Genomic DNA, 12,830 nt, shown 5'->3' on the forward strand with positions numbered 1-12,830 from the left:
CAGGCTGCGATCGCTGTCGCCGCGCCCCGTGACGTGGTGGCTGGGAAGCCCCGTGGGCGTGGCATGGCGCGCCTATCGCAGGGGATTCCCCCGCCCCCCCCAGGAACGTTCGGGATCGCTGCAGTGACGTCACCTCACGGGAATCCCAGCTCGGCCGCCCAGCCCCGCCCCGTGCTCCCGCGGGGTCGCGACAGCTCTCGCGAGGTTTGGTGGCGCGGAGCGTTGCGGTTCGGAGCGGCGCCATTTTGGGATCTAGGCGAGCGGTGTGTGTGTATGTGTGTATGTGTGTGTGTGGCTACGAGCGCGGTGCGCTCCCGTCCGTGGCCCCGCGGCTCTCGGGGCGGAGGGCGCGGGATGTCGGGCCCAGGGCGGCCCGGCGGCGGGCAGCAGGACTTTGGGGAGGGAAGGAGGAGGAGAAGAAGGAGCAGGCGGCAGCGGCAGCGCGGGGGGGCCGGGGCGGTACTGCCGTGAGGGGCGCGGGGCCGCCCCGCTCCCTCCCCCTCCGCGGGGCCGCTGAGAAGGGAACGGCCGGTCCGGGCCTGCAGCCGGGCAGCACAGCCCGGCCTGGTGCTGGTCGCCATAAGGGCCTCGTGTTGCTGGGTGTCCCGCGGCCGGGAATCCCCCGCCGCTGTCTGGTACCGCGGAGTCCCCTCGCGGGGCAGTGCCTCCTGCAGTTCTGTCCGTCCCCAATAAAACAAGGAATGCCCCTTCCTTCTGGGTTGCCGTCTGCTCGTCAGAGCGAGGTGGCTGCCCGCGGCTCGCAGAACGGCAGCGAAGCGTTAGAGCTGCTGCGTGCTCCGGTCAATGAATGCTCGCAGTTTGTGCGAGTGCCGGCGCTCAGCTCAGCCAGCCGGGGTGCCGCGTGCTGACCGCGTGCGCGTTGGTGGGGGCTGAGATGTGGCGGTCTGTGCAGCGCCGGCTCTGAATCCTGAACGGATAAGCGATGACTCTGGTTCTTCTTCCCGTAGGCATTTAGCGTTACGGTGAGCCCCAGGAGTCGGAGCCTTTTGCCTCAGCTGTTGGTGTTGGGAGGAGGAGCGGCGGGAGCCGATCAACCGCAGCTGCTTTCTCTCAAAACGGAGAAACACTGGACGCTGTTGGGGATTACTTGTCCGAGTGCTTCCTCCTGAACAGCCTTCAGAAGCAGTCAGTGGACGGCGCGGAAGAGATTGGGAGTTCCAAGTCCTCTTTGTGGAAGTGCAGAGGATCTCACCTTCAGACACACAGTATGGATACACGGCTGAGTTCATCAAGTTCGGAACGTTTTTGCTATCCAATAAAGTGCTTTTAGGTTTATAGGCATTTTTTTCCTTCTGAGCACCCTCTACAACTGGATTTTTAGGCTGTCTCCAGGTCAGATACAGTCTGAGTCACTGTATGGACATTATTGAAAAGTTCCATGGCAGATATTATTACCCTTATATTATTTTTTAGATTTTCTTACTTAGCCTTTTGCAATTATGCAGTGCAACCTATTTTCTAAATGAAGAATCTAACAGAAATCTGTTTATCTTTTTTCTCTTTATTTAATTTTTTGGAAAAACATTATTGCCAATAAGCAATATGGCGGTATCTAGATAGCTGCTGTTTACAGATGCTTCTGTTACTTGGAATGAAGACGTGTTCCTCAGTTCAGATGTGAAATTTGGATTTTCAGCTTTACAGAAGTATATATATTTCGTTTGGAGCTGATGGTTCTCATAGTGATATGTTCATGGAATAGACAACAGAAAAAGCTTTCAAAGAAAAAGACAAACTTTTTGAGTTGGGAGACTTGGTAGATTTTGAAATCTGTAAGCAAGAAGGATGGGTAGCTGATTCCTGTGAGGTCAAATCTATGTCAAACAGCTACGAATGTAGTATCAAGAAGAACTTGGGGTATTATCTCAAGGGAAACAAACTGGAAAAAGATAAATCGTGTGGAGCTAACACCTTGTGCGGTCCTTTTGGATTAGGTAAGTATTGTGTTTGTATGTCAATTTACACTTAAACACCAGTAGAATGTTTAAATCAGTGCCTTTAACTGTATGGAGGATGAACTTTTGTTGTTTTATTTTTTGTTAATGTTGAAAACAGCTAGCAGAATCTGTTTTTCATTTGCCATTTTTTATAATATTTGGAATGTCTTTGAAGAGTACATGCCCTACTATTACACGAGCAATTTGTAAGCGTGTGATTTTTTATTTTTTTATTTTTTTTTATTTCTGTGCGATTATAAAATAAATACTTCTAGGCAGAATCTGTAAGTAATGTAACACCTCCTAAACTTGAAAGTGAGCTATTACACTTATTGAGCAAATCTGCTGAGTAACTCGTCTTCCAGTTTTCTTTAGACGTGTTTACAGCATGAAAGTAGTGATAATTTAGCTTTGTTTTTTTGTTAGCTTTCCACTATTCTTTGTTAAGTATGGAAGCCAATTATTTACTACCTATGCAGTCTGATATTTTAATGTATTGTTAAGTTTGTGTTCAAAGTAGCTTCCTGTTCTGTAATGGGAATGAGTCTGATTTGAAACTATAACAAAAAAAGTAAACCCACTTTGGGAACGGTTCAAAACCAAGATATATTGGCTAGCTAACAAATTTCACAGGTTACTGTTAAATGTTCTGCTGCCATCTCCCCCTCTAGTAGTTAAATGTTTCTTGATGTAGGTGCAGCTTAAATGTGGAAATTAATATAGATTTATTGTATTTTCTTTGCAGGTTTGTGCTCGACTGAATCGATACTACTTAAAAGAAAATTAAGATGGACAGAACAACTTAATTCAAAAGTTAGTGGTAATTTTATTAAATAAAACTCCTCTTTACTGATTAATCATAAAGCTTGAAACAAAGCATTATTAGGTAGACTATAAACTCAGTATCTGGTAAAGGTGGTAGATTTATTGTAGTCATTACCTTTTCAAAAGTTTGTCAGAGCTTCTGCAATGCTAAAGTATGAATACTGAGCTCATAAAATACCTACCCTCAGTAAGGACATTGCAAAAATGTTTGGGCAGATGACATGCTGTAGCTGGTAGAGGAGTAATTTTAATCTTGGGAAACTGTTGAAGGATTACCTTTTTTTTTTTTTTCCTTTTTTCCCATTTATTTATTTATTTATTTATTTATTTATTTATTTATTTATTTTCCCTATAGCTTTTTATTTTGACCACAAATGAAAGAGTTGCATCTGAACAGTTTTCTCAGTGTCACTTCACTAGTTTACTAGTTCTGTTTCTGTGTGGTGTCTTCTGGGTATCCAAAAGTTGATCGAGCTTCAGCATTTCGCATTCTTCTTTTGAATGGTGTTGCTGTTCTAATATTTAAACTTCCATTTCAGTTTTGCTGTTTTGAAAATACGTAAACTTTGGAGATGAATGGGAATCTGTTTCAGTAATCTCTTGTGGCTGTGGCCCGGGGCTTTTCTGCATTGAGTCTTTTAGTGTGGTTGTTGATTGAGTGAATGAATTGAGCCACATGTGAAGAAACCAAACCAACTGAGAAGGATTTTCTTCATTCCTTTAGATGAAGTAGTCTGTGTTTTGCTTGAAACCGCTTGGTGAATGGAAAGAGTTCAGGCTTAAGTGTCCATTTCATTATATTTTGTCTATTATGTGCCCACAAGCATAGCAATACAAGTACTCATTCTTAAGTAATACAAGAAGTGAATTCTACTTTATTTTTCAAGCCATTACTTTTCAATGCTATGATAAACTTTTACCTCTTAATAGGGAGGGTGGAGGAGGGATGGGTCTTGCTGAAATTAAGGAGCTGCATCTCCCCTCTGAGTATTTGGAACTGCATCTTTATCTAGTCTCTCCTGGATATTTTGGAGATTCAGCTTTTTAGCTTTATTTAATTATCTCTCCAGATCTTTCTGACTGCTGGTAGGATCATTTTCACAATTTTAATGCTTGGAAAGTGCAGTTGTATTTGACAAATTCATGTGTGCCTTATGACTATGCCCTTGTAGCCAGAGCTAGATTCATACAAGGGCTGCTCAGAAAGCAGTTTGTCCCATTTGACTGTGTTGGCTCACAATGTCAGAGGCGGATGTTAGTAGTGTGGCAGGAGAGGTTGAACCTTCTGGCTGATAATCCATTTCATGTTGTTGCTGTGTGAAATAGCATCTGACATGGGAGCGGGTATGAAGCTAAGTGTTGTGGTGGATTCCTGTGTGTGGAGAAGTGGCTCCTCTTGCCATTCATCTACACTGAATGTTGATGGAGCTCCAACAGTGGATGTGAGCACGGTGTGTTTCAGCAGTGGTGACTGTGGTCGTGTCCAGTGTTGCAGATTTTTGTGAGGGTAGAATGCAGGCTCTTGTTCATGGCTGGTGAAATGCATAGCTAATGGCGATGACTGTTTTGTGGTAAAGAATTCGCTCTATCTAGTAGTGTTACTGTGCTTTTTGTATCTGTTGTAGTTTAGGAGGCACTAGTTTCAGGGTGACCTGTGTAGTTGGATGAGGCCTATTGAGTAGGCCTAGTATGCTGGTCCACTGTAATACCTTCTTTAGGTTATAATTTGTGTAGTGCTGACTGTCTCTTAAGTGGTTTGCAGATGAGTATGAAGTTAAGGTCTTTGCCCCAGGGAGACTGCGTGCGTGTTTGTGGCACTTTGAGCCTTGATGTAAACATAACTTTTGTACTAGAGTAATTCTAATCAGTTTGGCTTTTTCATTCTGGTTGAATCCTGAAATTCATTGGTTTCTGTTGAGATTTTTTGTCAACAGTGGAGGCTGCTCTGCTATGTGGAAAAAAAAAAATACTGCTGGTGGAAGCTTTAAGTGTAAGCAGAGTTGAAATGTGCAGCAACACTTAAGTGGAGTTAAATGTGTAAAATGTTACAGGAAAACTGCACAGATAATGTGCTTTCTTAATACAGTACAAGGTAATGCACTTTAAAAAAAAAAAAAAAAAGGCTCCTTTTTCCCAGTGCACACTCCAAAATGCAAAACCATCCCAGTGATTTTGTTATATTATGTTTGCTGTACGGAAGGTCATGTACTGCTCTAACACTTCAACTTTTGGAATTTGAACCTTGCGAGAGGGCAAGAGATCAGTGTTTACCTGGATTTCCACTGAATGGTTGTGCAGGTATAGGATTTAAAGTAAAAGGAACTTGGTCATAGTTTGCCTCCAAATAAGGAAATTAATATGTGCTACAGTATATGTACTGTATATTGTGATAGGTAGATGGTTGGACTGGATGATCTTAAAGGTCTTTTCCCCAACCTTGTTGATTCTGTGGTTCTCTCTCTATACGTAATATAGATTTTAATACGCTCCAAAAAGGAAAAGCTTTTTTGGATAAAAAAGGTGAAAAAGTTATTCTAATCTTTCTCATAAACTCGCTGTTTCTAAAATGTCTCCTAAAAGATCATTTGATTTTTGTGACACTATAATGTGTTAGACATAGGAGTGATCTAAACCCTGTTGTTGGCAAACCATATCTATAAACAAGAATGTGGGGCTGCTCTCCAGCCTCTCATCTCAAGACTCTACATATATCCAGAGCTGCCCTGTCTCTGATGCAGGCTCTGACACTTGCTTTTCTTAAAATTCGTGCAGTTGGTCATTGCCCACCCCTTCAACTTCTCAGCATCTCTGCCATCAAGTGAGTCTTCAGCTCCTGCCAGTTTAGTGTGTTGTCTGCATACTTTGAGGATTTGATACTAAGTATCTAAGCCATTGATGAAAACACTGAAGAGAACTGGCCCTAAAATGGAGCCCTGGGGAACCCCACTAGTGACTGGCTGCCAGCCTGATGTAACCCTATTTACAATATTGGGCTTGAGCCTAATCCATCTGCTTATTGTTTGTCCATCGCATTATGTTTCTGTCTAGCCACATGCTTGTCCTTTTGTCTAGATGGACATTGTGAGAAACAGTAAGGTCTGAAATCAATTGATGAACCTTAAAAAATGTTATACATGGCATGTCATTGTACTTTTGAAGGTGTTGGAATCTGATGGAGGACTTCACGTTACTGGCACAGGAAATCTTAGTTCCCATTCTTCTTTTGAGAGACAAGAAGGTATATTAAAAAACAAAATGTTTTTTTAGTACCAGAATTCTCATTGGAACAGTTCTGTATTGGGTGGTAGGGACAGTGAAAGAAACTGGACGCTGTACTTACTTTACAGTAACGTAGTTGAGAAAGAGAAAACTTCAGCTAGATTGTTTAGAAATTATGAATGTTTGTTGACTCAGTGTGGGAGAAGACCCTTAAAGGTTCTGCTTGAGGGAACTGTTGTGCCTCAAACCTGTTTGTAATTTATCTTAGATCTGTGATCTGCTCTGTGGTGAAGCGTAGAATAGGGTGGTTTGACACCTCCACTTTGTTTTTAATATATTTTAATCTTGGTTGTAAAGCTGTAGCTGTGCACCTTCAGGGAGAGGGAATAAGAGAAATAAATAATCTTTTGTTCAAACAAATGTGGTTTTTCAGCAATTTGCAATAAGTAGAAGTGTTTCAGTTTTCAAGAACTACAAAGCTTGTGTTATGTGTTAATTTCTCTTATTAGCATGCAGATCTTGGATGGCAGAGTGACTTGTGTCAGCTGGTTGTGCTTTGTTCAAGCAAAATGAATGAGGGTGTAAGGAAGTTCTCTCTCATAAGCTGTCTCCTTTTAAAGGGTAATGAAAGTTAAGAGGTACGAGGTATGAGCAGAAGTCTTTGGAGCGTACACTTGTGTTCAAAACTGGCACTACTCTTGACAACAGGTAACAGAAGGGTATGTTACCATAAACAATTCTCAGTTAAAATGAAGTTTTGTGGCAGTAGGAAGAATGTCTGACTTGTTTAAATTGCCTGCTAAATTGAGAAAAATTGAGTACTCCTGTTAATGAAGGAGACCTTGTTATCAGGTGTTTAGGGCTTAAGCATTTTTACTTATTTTCTTTTATTTTTTAGCTTTTTTTATAGCAGATACTTTGTCAGGCAATATGAATATTTCAAGTGAGCTGCAGATGGAATAGCTGTGGGGTCAGTTTATTTTGTAGCTTGGTTATTTCAGAGTTGTTCTGTTTTAACCAACTGCTGCTTCTCCAGAAAGCTTTGTCCTTGGCAAAATAACTTCTTTTGTTGTAATGCGGTGAAGTATAGTCACTACTTGACATCTCTGGTAGTGTGAACATCGTTTTGATTCTCTTGTAGAGAACTGTGTCTGTCTTCTCCCTTCCATTCCCTTGTTAATGATCCCTCTTTTGTAAAGCATCACGCAGGCTTGCTTATTGTATATGCTTGGTTTGCCTTCCTGACTCAATAAGAAGGATTTGATGAACTTGCTGTAGCTTATTTCTGAGAAAGAAAAGCAGCAGCAGGAGCAATGAAGGTGAAACACTGAATAATATTTAACTATGTATTTTAATGCTGATGGCTTGCATCCTACTTTTACCCCATTTATAAATATACTAGAACTGCAGTGACAGAGTGAGGGTGGGTTGTCAAAGAAGTTTGTAAATGAAGGGAGGACTTAAGGATCCCACACATGGTTTGTGGTGTGCTGTACTCAAGGTAATAATAATCTACAAGATGGTATATAGGAGACCATAGGGTATATGCTACTTGGATACACATGCATGTTAACTTTAGATTTTTTTGAAACTAGGTATCTGCATATATGTGCTTATAACATTTATTGGTTTGGGGATCTCTGTGTACAGATCAACAGAGTGAGGCTGTAAAATAGTCTTCAGGGAATGTTAAGAAATTTGAATTTGTGTTATTTGTGTTTTCCTTTACAATTTGACTTGATGAATTTGTGTCTGTAAGCTTCCAATGTTATTTTTTTTTTTTTTGCAATTTTACTATCTCATCTCACAAATTTCAAGCATTCCTTTTTACTTGAGTTTATGATGCATTTTGTTTTCATCTTCTAGCAATTTCTGAAATACTTAATATCAGCAAAAGACTTCTGTAAAATAATTCATGCTATTCACATACCCTGAGTAGTATAAATGCTATTTTTTCCTTTGATTTGCTGTACAGTGAGTTGGTTGCAAGTTGCCAGGTTTTTCTCTGAACTTTTAACGTTGCTTTAACAACTAGTTCTCCTATAAAGTTTTAGTTGGCTCTGTTTAAGTGGGCTACATTTAACATAGTGATGATTAAAAAGCATAATTTTTTAGTAAATTTTATTCTTAAATTTTAGATGTTCGAGCTGTTTTGCTATCATTTTGACCACCTTTTCCATATTACAGGGTTATCACTGCTTTTATCTGTTTAATTCTGCTAGGACATTATTAAAAGGCAAAACCGTTTGGTAAATGGTAAATCTGTTACAGACTCAAATGTTTCTCTCTGACAATGATGAAACCTGTTTCGGTATTGAAGGGAAGGGAAGTATTTTTGCTTTGTGCACTGAGGAGACCTCCTGCAAGCTGGATCTCTTCAGTACCAGTGGGGTGGACTGTTTTCTCTGCTTGTTCAATACTGGTTAGACAAGTTAAACCATGTGTTCTTAAAACTGGGTGGGGATGGTCTCTGAACTGATGCCCTTTTCATTAAAATTCTGCTGAAGTTTTTTCTCTGACTTTGGTAGAGAAGGATCAGGTGGGAGAAAACTTAAAGTGAACTTAAAGATTGACAGAAGTCTGTGGCAGCAGGCTGGATGGACCCACAAGTACTGAGGAAGTTGACAGATGTTGTTGCAAGGCTCTTTATTGTTTATATTTGAAAAGTTGTGATGATGGGAAAGGCAGTGGTAATCTGTGCATAAGGAAGAGGGTCCAGGGACCTATGCACTGGTCAGCCTCTCTTCAGCCCAGGGGAAGATGGTGGATCAACTCACAGTGAAAAATATTTCCAAACACACGAATGACCAAGAGATAAATGGGAGCAATGAGCATGAATTTATGAAGGGAAAATCATACTTAACCAAGCTAATATTGATGAGGTGCCCAGCTTGGTGGGTGAAATGAGCAGTGGATTTTGTTCATAGCTTTTGAGACTGTCTTCCATGGCATCCTCATAGAAAGGTTGATAAACTTCTAGGTAAGTGAATAATTAGGTGTATCCAAAAGGGGGCTGAATGGGTAAGCCCATCCCATTGGGGCTGTGATCAGTGGCATGAAGTCCATTTTAAAGAATTTATTATTGTTATACCTTAGTGTTCAGTACTGGACCCAGTAATCCCTAGCGCATCCATTAATGACCTGAATGATGAGGCATAGTTTACCTCAGCAAATTTGCAGATGGTAGAAAGTTGTGAGGAGTGTCTGTTACACTAGGTGTTTGGGAAGGCAGGAGAACTGGAGAGAGAGGAACCTCAGGAGGCTCAGTGAAAGGAAAATGCTGTAGAAAAGAGTCGCAGTGATGATGAAGGGACTGGAGTGTCTTTCATAGAGGAGAGGCTGAGAGTTGTGTGACTCATGGGGATCTTACCCATATATGTCGTACTTAGTGGGAGGGGATGAAGAATGGAGAACTAAGTCTCATCAGGGACATGACAGAATAGGAAACAACAAGGATAGGTAAACATTGGGAATTCAGTTTGACCACAAGAAAAAACTAGAACTGTGAAGGTGGTCAAACACTGGAATAGAGTGTACAGAAAGGCTGTTGTAGACTTAGTGGGTGGGTATGTTCTGAATGCAACTGGACATAGTCCTGTTTGGAACGACTTGTGAAAATTTATGTTCCAGGATAAAACATTTTGATATTCAAAGGAAGTGCAACTCAATCAGTCTTTCAGAATGCTGTGTGATACAATTTTTCAGTAAATACTGTCTAGATTCAGAAATTGTAAGCTGTTAAACTCATGCTTTTCTGTTCAAAATTGTGTGAGGATGAAAGTACTGAGAGAGACTTACCTTTGTTAGTGCTACTGAAAGGACTACAGCCTTCTGAGACAAGGGTTAGGACAGCATGGCCTGGGAAGCTGTTACAAGTTGAAGTTCAGAACTTCTCAGTTGTGCTTTTCATTGGGATGTTTCTCTGGTCTGTAATGGGTGCGGACCTGGGAAAACAGAAGGTAGCATGATATCTTTTAAAAGCTTGGTTCCAATGAGTCATAGAATTGTTGTAGTATTTATAGTTAATTGTATTAAAAATGTTGTACTATGTGTTTTGTTTTGTTAGAACTACGTAGACTGTTCAAAAATGAAAATAGTTTCAGAAACTCCAAACAGTTAAAAAATAGTTACGTTATTTTCCACAGTCTTCTCAGGATTCCATAGCTTAATAATAATGCTTATTTTTTCCTTATTTGGCCTGTTTGTTGAAAACAAAAGATAAGCAGGATATCTGTGCTTCAAAGCAGTCAAAAGGTTCTTCGATTACAACTGCTTCCTCTGCTCATTGCCCATCTGCTTATGCAGCCGATACTTGAGAGGAGTTTCCATGGGAGTCACTCTTCCAGCTCCTGAAGTGCACTTCCAGAGATGCCATTTAGCTGCTTTTGATGTTGTGTAATTAGGAAAATAGAGTGAAGAGGATTTCTTTCAGCTTCATTTCCATTCAGAAGATATTTGTAGTGCCAGAAATTATGAGTGAAAAGACTACAGTAGAGCTGATTAGTGACTTAAATTAATTTATGTGTAACCAGTTATTCCAGACATCAGTATCCTTTATTACCTTGATATTTTTAAGGCCAAGTTAGCAACTATGTAAAGGAAATTATTTTTCTAGCAGTGCTAGACTCTAACACATGGAGAAGTTCAGGCTACATCATAAAGGTTCCAATATTTTGAGATTTGCATTTTTACTTTAAAACTTAAATTGCTTGCAGATTTTTATAGATGCCTGGCATGTCAGACCGTATTAGGCCTGACTGCATGACTTGTCCTTTACTCCATGGCTTTTGCTGGTACAACTGTTCTCTGGTTTGTCACTGCAGCTAAGTGAGTTTGTAAATCCACCTGTTTCTGCCTGTAGTGACTGTATGGTTGCTTTCTGCTATGTGTCTACACTGTGTTCCCATTTTTGATGTACTGTGTAGAGATATGAGATGGACTAGCATGTACTTACTGGGATTCTGCACTATGGGTTGTCTTTAATGAGCATTATGCAGTTAGAACCTTCTGCCATGTATTGCCAGTCTGCCTGCCTGTTTAGTGACATCATTCAGGAATGAAGGAGGGTGAAGTCCCTAACCAACATAGTTCTGGTGGCAGGAGTCTCTAATTAGGGCAGATGGTATGAAACTGAGTAGGCATTCAATGTTTTGTTATTTGCTTTGGTTTGTTTTTGTTTTTTCCCATCAGTGTTATAGGGGAAAAAATATGTGGGTTTTTTTTTTTTTTTTTTTAACTGCAAGAAATGAAACAAATTTTGTTAAAATATGAGAACTTGTGTTAAATGTGAGGTGCCTGTTTTGGGTAGTTTGTTCAATTAGATCTCTGTGGTCTGTATGTTCTGTGTTCCTGTTTTATGTGTTGACTGCTTGGAAGTTTTTAGATAACAAGCAAGCTTCAGAATTTAAATTAAAATGTTAGTTATTTTGGCTATTGGATAATTTTTATCAGTAATATGAAGTTAAAAGTTCCATATAATATGAAAATTGTATGATGAGGCTTGAAATACATCATATGTTGATCCAAAAGGTTGTGATTACAGGCGGTCTTTTGCTTTTGTACAACAATGAACTCTGCTATTGCAGAAAAAGAAATGTTAATTTGTTTCGTATGCTGGTTGCACTTCCTTGATATTTAGAAAAATTATTTTTTAAATGCTTTTGATTTGAAATAGCATTTTCAAAAGGGAGAAAGAAGCTTCCTGCAGGAACTTAATTGTGATTATAACCTAAGAAGGAAAAAATTGTCCTAATTATTACAAGGTTGTATTTGTGTACATGCGAAGTGTGATTAAACAGTTTAATATATAACAACCATTAGTGTCTGGCTTAGTAATAGGAATGGGTATCTTTGGTCTTTGTTTTATGAGGCAGAGAAAGCTGGGAAGTTTTCAAAGAGACTTGTCTGTGATGACTGAATCTTGTCCTGAGATGACTTAAAAAAAAGTGATAGTTTAGGTAAGACTGACTGTACTGTTCTAAGATTTGATTTCTTCATTTGATTTGGTAAGCACAAGCTACTGATAGTGTTTTAGCTCCATTATTTAGTTATTTATTTTCCCCCTCTGCTCTCATGCAGAGCTCTGCTAGTTGGCTCTAGATAGTTTGGGTTTTTTTTAGCTTTCTCAGGGAAGTCTTGACTTGTGATTTGTACAGTTGCTTTTTACTTCCTTTTTCTCAGTGTGTTTTGCCTCTTCAAGCTTTCTTGAATACTGATATAAGACAAATCAGTTTTCCTGAAAAGTGTATGTTTCCAGCTGCTTTAAAACTAGAGAAAAATGCTTTGTCAAAAAAGGACCCTGTCAACTGTAAAACAAAACAAACAAACAAAAAGATTATAAACAAACAAACAAAAGCCCAAAACACCAAAGCAAACCCACTCCGTCTTTTTTGGATGTTTGTATTCTATGCTGTTTACAGTTTGCTCATATCAACTGCTCCTGTTGCTCAGATTGGGGGACTGTATTAATGACAGATCTCTTCAACTATACCTCATTTGGAGCTAACTGTTCGTTGTTGTTTGTTGTTCACTGCTTTATTTGGAGCTGCAGAAGGGAACACTTACTGGGAATCTTATCAATGATTGTAACTATCTAAAAGGTGGGAGTCAAGTGGGTGGGTCAAGGCTCTTACTTGGTGCTGCCATAGTCAGAACAAGCGGTAGTGGACACAAAATACGAAGCAGGATCTTCACGCTAAAACCGAGGACAAACTTCCTTACTGTGAGGGTGGCAGAGCACTGAGAATAGGCTGCCCAGAGTGGCTATATGAAGTCTCTTTCTTTGAAGATGTTCTACACCCACCATAATGCTTTCCTGTGCAGCCTCCT

The 12,830-nt window shown here is 40.1% G+C and overlaps 1 protein-coding gene across 2 annotated transcripts in view; it reads left to right on the forward strand.

Moving 5' to 3' along the window:
• Positions 1 to 144: 144 nt before the first annotated feature.
• The window catches only part of GPBP1 (GC-rich promoter binding protein 1), a 29,819-nt gene continuing 17,133 nt past the window's right edge, over positions 145 to 12,830 (forward strand). The window contains exons 1-3 of one of the 2 annotated variants that reach the window (XM_015848777.2): positions 145 to 263; positions 969 to 1,955; positions 2,704 to 2,771. The gene's annotated coding sequence lies outside the window, so the exon portion shown is untranslated. Of the gene's footprint in view, positions 272 to 968; positions 1,956 to 2,703; positions 2,772 to 12,830 lie in introns of both variants that reach the window. The other variant, XM_015848778.2, reaches the window with a different exon arrangement.

Source organism: Coturnix japonica, chromosome Z, assembly GCF_001577835.2.
Source record: "Coturnix japonica isolate 7356 chromosome Z, Coturnix japonica 2.1, whole genome shotgun sequence".
In the NCBI taxonomy this organism is placed as follows: domain Eukaryota; kingdom Metazoa; phylum Chordata; class Aves; order Galliformes; family Phasianidae; genus Coturnix; species Coturnix japonica.